Genomic DNA, 6,000 nt, shown 5'->3' with positions numbered 1-6,000 from the left:
GTTTATTACTTCTATAGTTTTTTAAATATGAATATTTTAATGCAAGTTTTTGCCCATTCAAATGAATGGGAACGAACGAAAGTGAAACTTTACTTACTTTGTGGTGTGTTTGCTCACTCACTTAATTTGTGGTGTGTTGGCTCACTCTAGTGGTATGTCCCCGTATTTGGATTACCATAATGACAACAATACGAACGGCGCGCACAGCGTTGGTGCTTTCAGGAACCATTGGAATTCTTAAGGTTGCACGAAGCATTGAATAGTTACGGTAACGGCAATGGTGTACGCTTGGTGGAAAACTGCATATCCCACAATTCAAAGCACGCCTCTACCAGTCAAACAATGGCGGCTGCCACTTGGTTTAATATATTCCTCTTATTTGTGTTTCTAGGTCACAAAGTAAACTTTTAAGATATTTTCAGGTGAGAATGTAGGTGTGTAAACGTCAAATATCTGCTCGTTTTGTCAAAACATCCCATATTAGCAACAGATTTCTCACGATGTTGCTGCTAGCCGGTGAAGAAAATATAATCTGATCAAACATTATTCAGCTTTAAATATTGTTCAGCTTTAAAGTTACTGTGCAACTGTGTAATAAAAATGTGCTCACGACTTTGGCCTTGAGAGCGATAAGAAGCGATCGCCTCATCCTGCAGGTGAAAGATATCTGCAAGCGAAGAGACTAGAACACCCAAGGCCGATTTCCTTTTATGGAGTTGTTTTTCTGCTAATGCAGCACTTTCCTCACAACCCCCTCCTGTAAGTTTTAGAGAATATATACTCATCCTCACAGCAAATATTTGGAATCTCCTGATGTGAGCTGTGTTGAGAGCTTGTCTCTGTCTCAATAAAAGTTCACTGATTCCCCATCTGCAGCAGGTGTCCGGTTGTCTTCATTCTCCGCCAGCCTGGTTAAGTCAATTCCTCCTTAACATCTAAAAGAACCTATTTAATGAAGGAAGACGGGTTCACTTTGTGTTTAATATTATTCTATTGCTGTTGTTGTTTTTTTTATATCCTTCAATTGGCGTCACGAACAGGATCCGCTCCAGGTCAAACTGGAACGGGAGGGAGGACATCGGCCGTGGTCTGAGTGAACGGAGTTTGGACAAAAGCTGTGTACACACAAAAACAAGGTAAGCAGACCTTTTATTTCTGCTATATTGAACATTATAAAAATACTTAGTGTCCAAACTCCTAGTAATTCATAACCAAAATTGTCTGGCTTACTTAAGGCTTGTTGAGAATCAGACAAGTGAATAAGAGATAAGTGAATAAGAAATAAGTGAATAAGTGAATAAAGATAAGAGTGAACTGAGGTCTGACCACGGTTGCAGCCGACGGGTTTGCTCTCCGGTGTCGGATACATACCTCAGCAGGTCTGGGACCTTGAAAGGGTTTATTAGTAACGCCTTTCTAAACAAATTAAAAGGTTAAAGGCCTTGAGAATATTTTTTAGTAATATTCTCTAAACTACAGAAGGGTTAGGAAGGCCCAGAGGACTTTATTAGAAAAGATCCTCTAAAACTTAAAAAAGAGAAGTACTGGTTGGAGTCCAAAGGACGGGTCCCTTTGATCAATAGGAGAAAACGGATCTCTTCTTAAAACCCCGATGATTTTAGTGTTTTAAATGTTTTGATGTTCTGTTTGATATTGGACACACATAAATACACGCTGAATGCTTGCTGTGGAACACTGGGCAGGACAGTTTGGTTCTCCGTTGTTCACAGATTACACAATTAAAGGAACTAGGTTCCTCTTTTGGTTAAAATAATACACCACACATAGAATTTTTTTACACATTTATTACATACATAAGGAGGGTAATGAGTGACTGCAGGTAATGTATGAAGTGTGAATGAGACGTGTGAACAAGGTGACAACCAACTAGCACCCCTATCAGGAAGCTCTAGGCAAGGTTACCCGCCAGACTCCGGTTTGGTAGAAGCCTGGTAACACCTGAAGGGATATTTCAGTGCTGACTCACCTTTAAAGCAGCGCCCCAGCTGATTAGTGCCTAACAGAGGCAGAAACCCAGCTGGCCCAAATTCTCCTTTAAAAGCAATAAAAGAACACTCCTCCATTGACAGTAAAATGGATGGAGAATTAGATCGAGATATGTCTATGCGGGCCCGTGTGTAAATAGAACATAAATTACCGGTGTGTGTAAATAAAGTGTAAAATAGTGGTATAAACTGTCTGTTGAATTTCTCCTGAGTGTTGAAAAAAGGAAAAACTCTTTTCTGCTCTCTCTGAGAGAGGGGCTGTGTGTGTGAGACAGGAAGTGTGCATGCCCATAGAAGGAAAGAGATGAGGTAAACTCTGTGCAGATAGACCGAAGTAAAAAAAAAAAAAAAAAAAAGGAAAAGGGTCTCTCTCTGTCTCTGTGAGAGAAAAAAGGTGGGGGCCGAGTGAGCCCGCGGGGCCGAGCGGGTCCGCGGGAGCGAGCGTGTATGCTGTATGAGGAAGAAGGGGGTGAGAGGGAGCGAGTGAAAAGAGTAATCGAGTATTTGGTGATTTTTTTATTATTTCAGAGGCACTGGGTAAGAGTTTTGACTTTAGCTGTGAGAGTTGTGAAAAGAGCAGGTTTTTCTTTTGTTGTAGACTGTGAGTAATCGGTGTTTTTCTGCCTATTGTGCTGCGTGGAAGACACAGAAGTGTAGAAATGTTTGTGGTTTATCTTTGTTTGACGTTTTATATAGAGTTGGTTGATTCAGGGTGATTTCTCCCGTTTAAGGGAGGAGTTGCATTGTGGTTATGTTAAAGCTTTGCTGTAGGGGTATGTGTGTGATTTTGTGCTGGCTTCGCATGTTTAAATGGATGCATAGAAGTTTGTCAGTGAGAAATTGTTATGGTGGGGTTTTAAAGTTAGTAAAGAGTCAAACAACGCCCACTGTTTTAAAAAGGCCCAAAAGATTATAAAAGACACCTCACATGCTGGCCACTCCCTGTTCGAACTGTTGCCCTAAGGCAGACGGTACAGGGCAATCAGAGCAAGGACTAATAGACTCAAACACAGCTGTTATCCAACTGCAATAACACATCTGAATACTACAAAAATGTCCACCATGCCACTCTTGTGTTAATCTATGCACGGTCTGAAGCATGACGGTGGGAATACTTAGTATTTTGGGTATTCTATCTATTTTATTGATTGAATTTTATTGTTTTTTTATATTTGATATTACTAGGGATGATGCAATGATCGGGGACCATTCTTAATGTCGTCGGTCTCATGACAATGACAATAAAGTTTTTGATTTTGATTCTGATTCTGAAATACACCCTCCTCAAGAGTTCAATGATTTAGGCAGTTATGTTTATACAAATACTAAATGTATGTTTAGTGTCTTCATACAGGTGTTTTTTCTTAACCTGGAAGCCTGAGTACGGCAGCAGAAGACAGGCCAAGCTTTGGCTAAAATTCACGGCTGGACACCAGAGTTGTCCTCACCCCTCCCGGTAAAACAAAAAAGAGAGAATGTAGTTTGAGGCGGGTTTTTCTTGCTGAACTGCTCTGGGTGCTGTGTCCCTGAATCTCACCAGTGTTAACCTCTGGCGGAAGACATGGAGAAAAGGAAAAGATGTTCCTGGTAAATCACTGAAACAAATAAAACCACACACAACCAGAGAAAGATATGAGAAGGGTGAGGAACAGACACATGTGCGTGTTAGAGACATGCCTCGTTTGAGAAAAAGTTAAAGTAACCCATATACAGACGCACCCATACATGCAATGAAGAAACAGCTTACATACATGTGCACGTACATGCAAGGTTAAAGTAGCGACACTTAACATACACCTGTTTTTAAATGATATAGTTTATACATTACTGACAATTAAACGCTTTGGGTTGCAGGACAACAACGTAACGTCAAAAGACAAAGACACTGGTCTGAGGATTAAGTGAGGACACGACAAATTTAGTGGTTAAAAGGGTCGACTTGGGACATGTTTTTGTTGATTGTTTAAGACAAATGACTACTGAATGATAGGAAATTCCTTTTTAGGTTTCTAAACAGGATCTTAAGAATTTTAACACGTACCTGTGTTGTCCTGTCAACTTGAGGGGTTATGAGTTGATTATATGGTGAAAAAAAAAAAAAAAAAACAAAAACAAAAAAGGGGGGAGACGAGATCTCGTTGTTTCTCCCCTCTCGGGATAACACAGCCAACACAGCACAGCCAACACAACATCATTTTCCTGTTCGCCTGTTTTGTTTTGTTTTTGTTTTTTCTGAGAGCCGAAGCTGACCTGGACTCCTACCCTCCCCTCTACCATCGTTGCCCTCTCCGCGACCATCTTTGACCCTTTGACCCCTGAAGGCCACAGCAGCTGGACTCACAACAACAACTTGAGGATGTCAACAGTGCTGCAAAAGAGTGATCTCATGCAGCAGAGACGGAGAGCACTAAACCTAAAGCCCGTTTCACTACACGGGGGAAATTCCCAGGCTGCGTCAGCTGACAGAGCTGTGACGAGACGCGCATTAAGCCCGGAGGAAAAGGGACGGTGAGCAGAAGGATGCTGACCTCTGAGAAGAGCCGAACAGCAGAGCTGCAGAAGGCCGTGGAGCAAAGTAAGGACAACATAAACAGACCCAAAGAGGAGGGGAGGACCCTAGGCCATGCGTCAGGCCGCTGGTTTACCTAAACTACAGAACAGGAAGGTGATGAACACAAACATATACCAACACACGAACACACACTTCTGCATGCGCCTACTTAGAATGAAGGGAAACACACACATGAACACTTATGCACTTGTTGAGGGAGTAAAAACTGATACATACCCATGCACTAAAATCAAAATGTTGATTTAATTTACTAAGAAGTGACACACAATGCTCCAGCTGCTGCAATGAAGAATGCTTTACTGACAAAGGCTCAATGCTGCACACAACAAAGTCAAATACAGAATTTGCTATAATAATAAGCCCAGAGGGCATTTGTGTGGTCTGGGGAGCAGAGTCCGGAGCGGTTTGGTTATGAAAATGATGCCCGTGCGAGATATCTGGGGCTTAAGGCCTCGACTTAATTGTTTACTCTACACTAAAAAGAAAAGAAAACACTCTGAGCAGTGGTGCAGAGTGAAAACGAGGAATTAACAGTGTGAGTTTTATTTCAGAGCGCCACGTCATTGTGATGGAGATTTAATAAAGGAGGAACACACGGACAAAGAAGAAGAGAAGGGGGGGGGCAGCCCTTGAACGCGATTGCCTGAGGCATTAAAGTTCTGTACTAAATTCTGGTTTCCAGTGTGAGAAAAGTCACGCAGTGCCAGTAGTAGAGCTAGGTTGAGTGATGATTCTAAATTACTGTAAGTAAATCATCGTACACCGTTCAAGTTTCATGATAACGGGGATCTAGACTTTGTTGAACCCTAGGCAATTTGAACAGGTAAAAGTCGAGTGACCAAGTAGCAGTTGAATAAAAGTCATTGAATAAGTGTTGAAATAAACTGGCAGAATTAAGAGAATTAAAACATTTCAAGAGCTCAACTTACTTAATGGTTCAATTTTGTTTCACGAACGCAAAACATATAGGTTTATGAATATGAAAAGGTTGAGGTGGTGTTGATTTGACTCTGTGTAGGTTTAGGTTGGTACTTTTATTGATGGGAAGAATATTCAGTGACAAGTCCTAAGACTCGGGCGTCTGCATTTTGTTTTTGTTATTTTTCATTTTATTTTGTTTTATGTTTACTGATTTTTGTTTGTGAATCTTTTCTTTAAGCAGATCTGCACATCGGAAATTACAAGCATTACACGTCGGCGAGAAAATTGTTGTAAGTGAGTTTCTCCGCATTGAAATGGGTTCTGGAGGAAACACTTGTGGGGACAATTAGAAACGAGAGTCCCTGTTTAAAAAAGGATTCAGCGAGGTAATCCAAACTCAAGTTCTTGTTTCTTTTTGAGATGACGTCATTTTGCTGAGTGTGGAAACTAGATGCGACGACAGGTTTCACTATCAGCAAAGAACGGATGAATGGATGAAAG

General features: G+C 41.1%; 1 long non-coding RNA gene across 1 annotated transcript; it reads left to right on the top strand.

Annotated features, from left to right (window-relative positions):
• The first annotated feature begins 511 nt into the window (after window positions 1–511).
• Window positions 512–4,297, top strand: LOC309702976. Its single transcript, XR_014275819.1, has 2 exons — window positions 512–911; window positions 1,041–4,297. It is a non-coding gene; the product is annotated as an uncharacterized lncRNA (long non-coding RNA).
• Window positions 4,298–6,000: the final 1,703 nt, after the last annotated feature.

Source organism: Aulonocara stuartgranti, assembly GCF_965226115.1.
Source record: "Aulonocara stuartgranti genome assembly, chromosome: 3".
NCBI classification, from domain to species: Eukaryota; Metazoa; Chordata; class Actinopteri; order Cichliformes; family Cichlidae; genus Aulonocara; species Aulonocara stuartgranti.
This window is presented reverse-complemented; position numbering and strand designations above follow the sequence as displayed.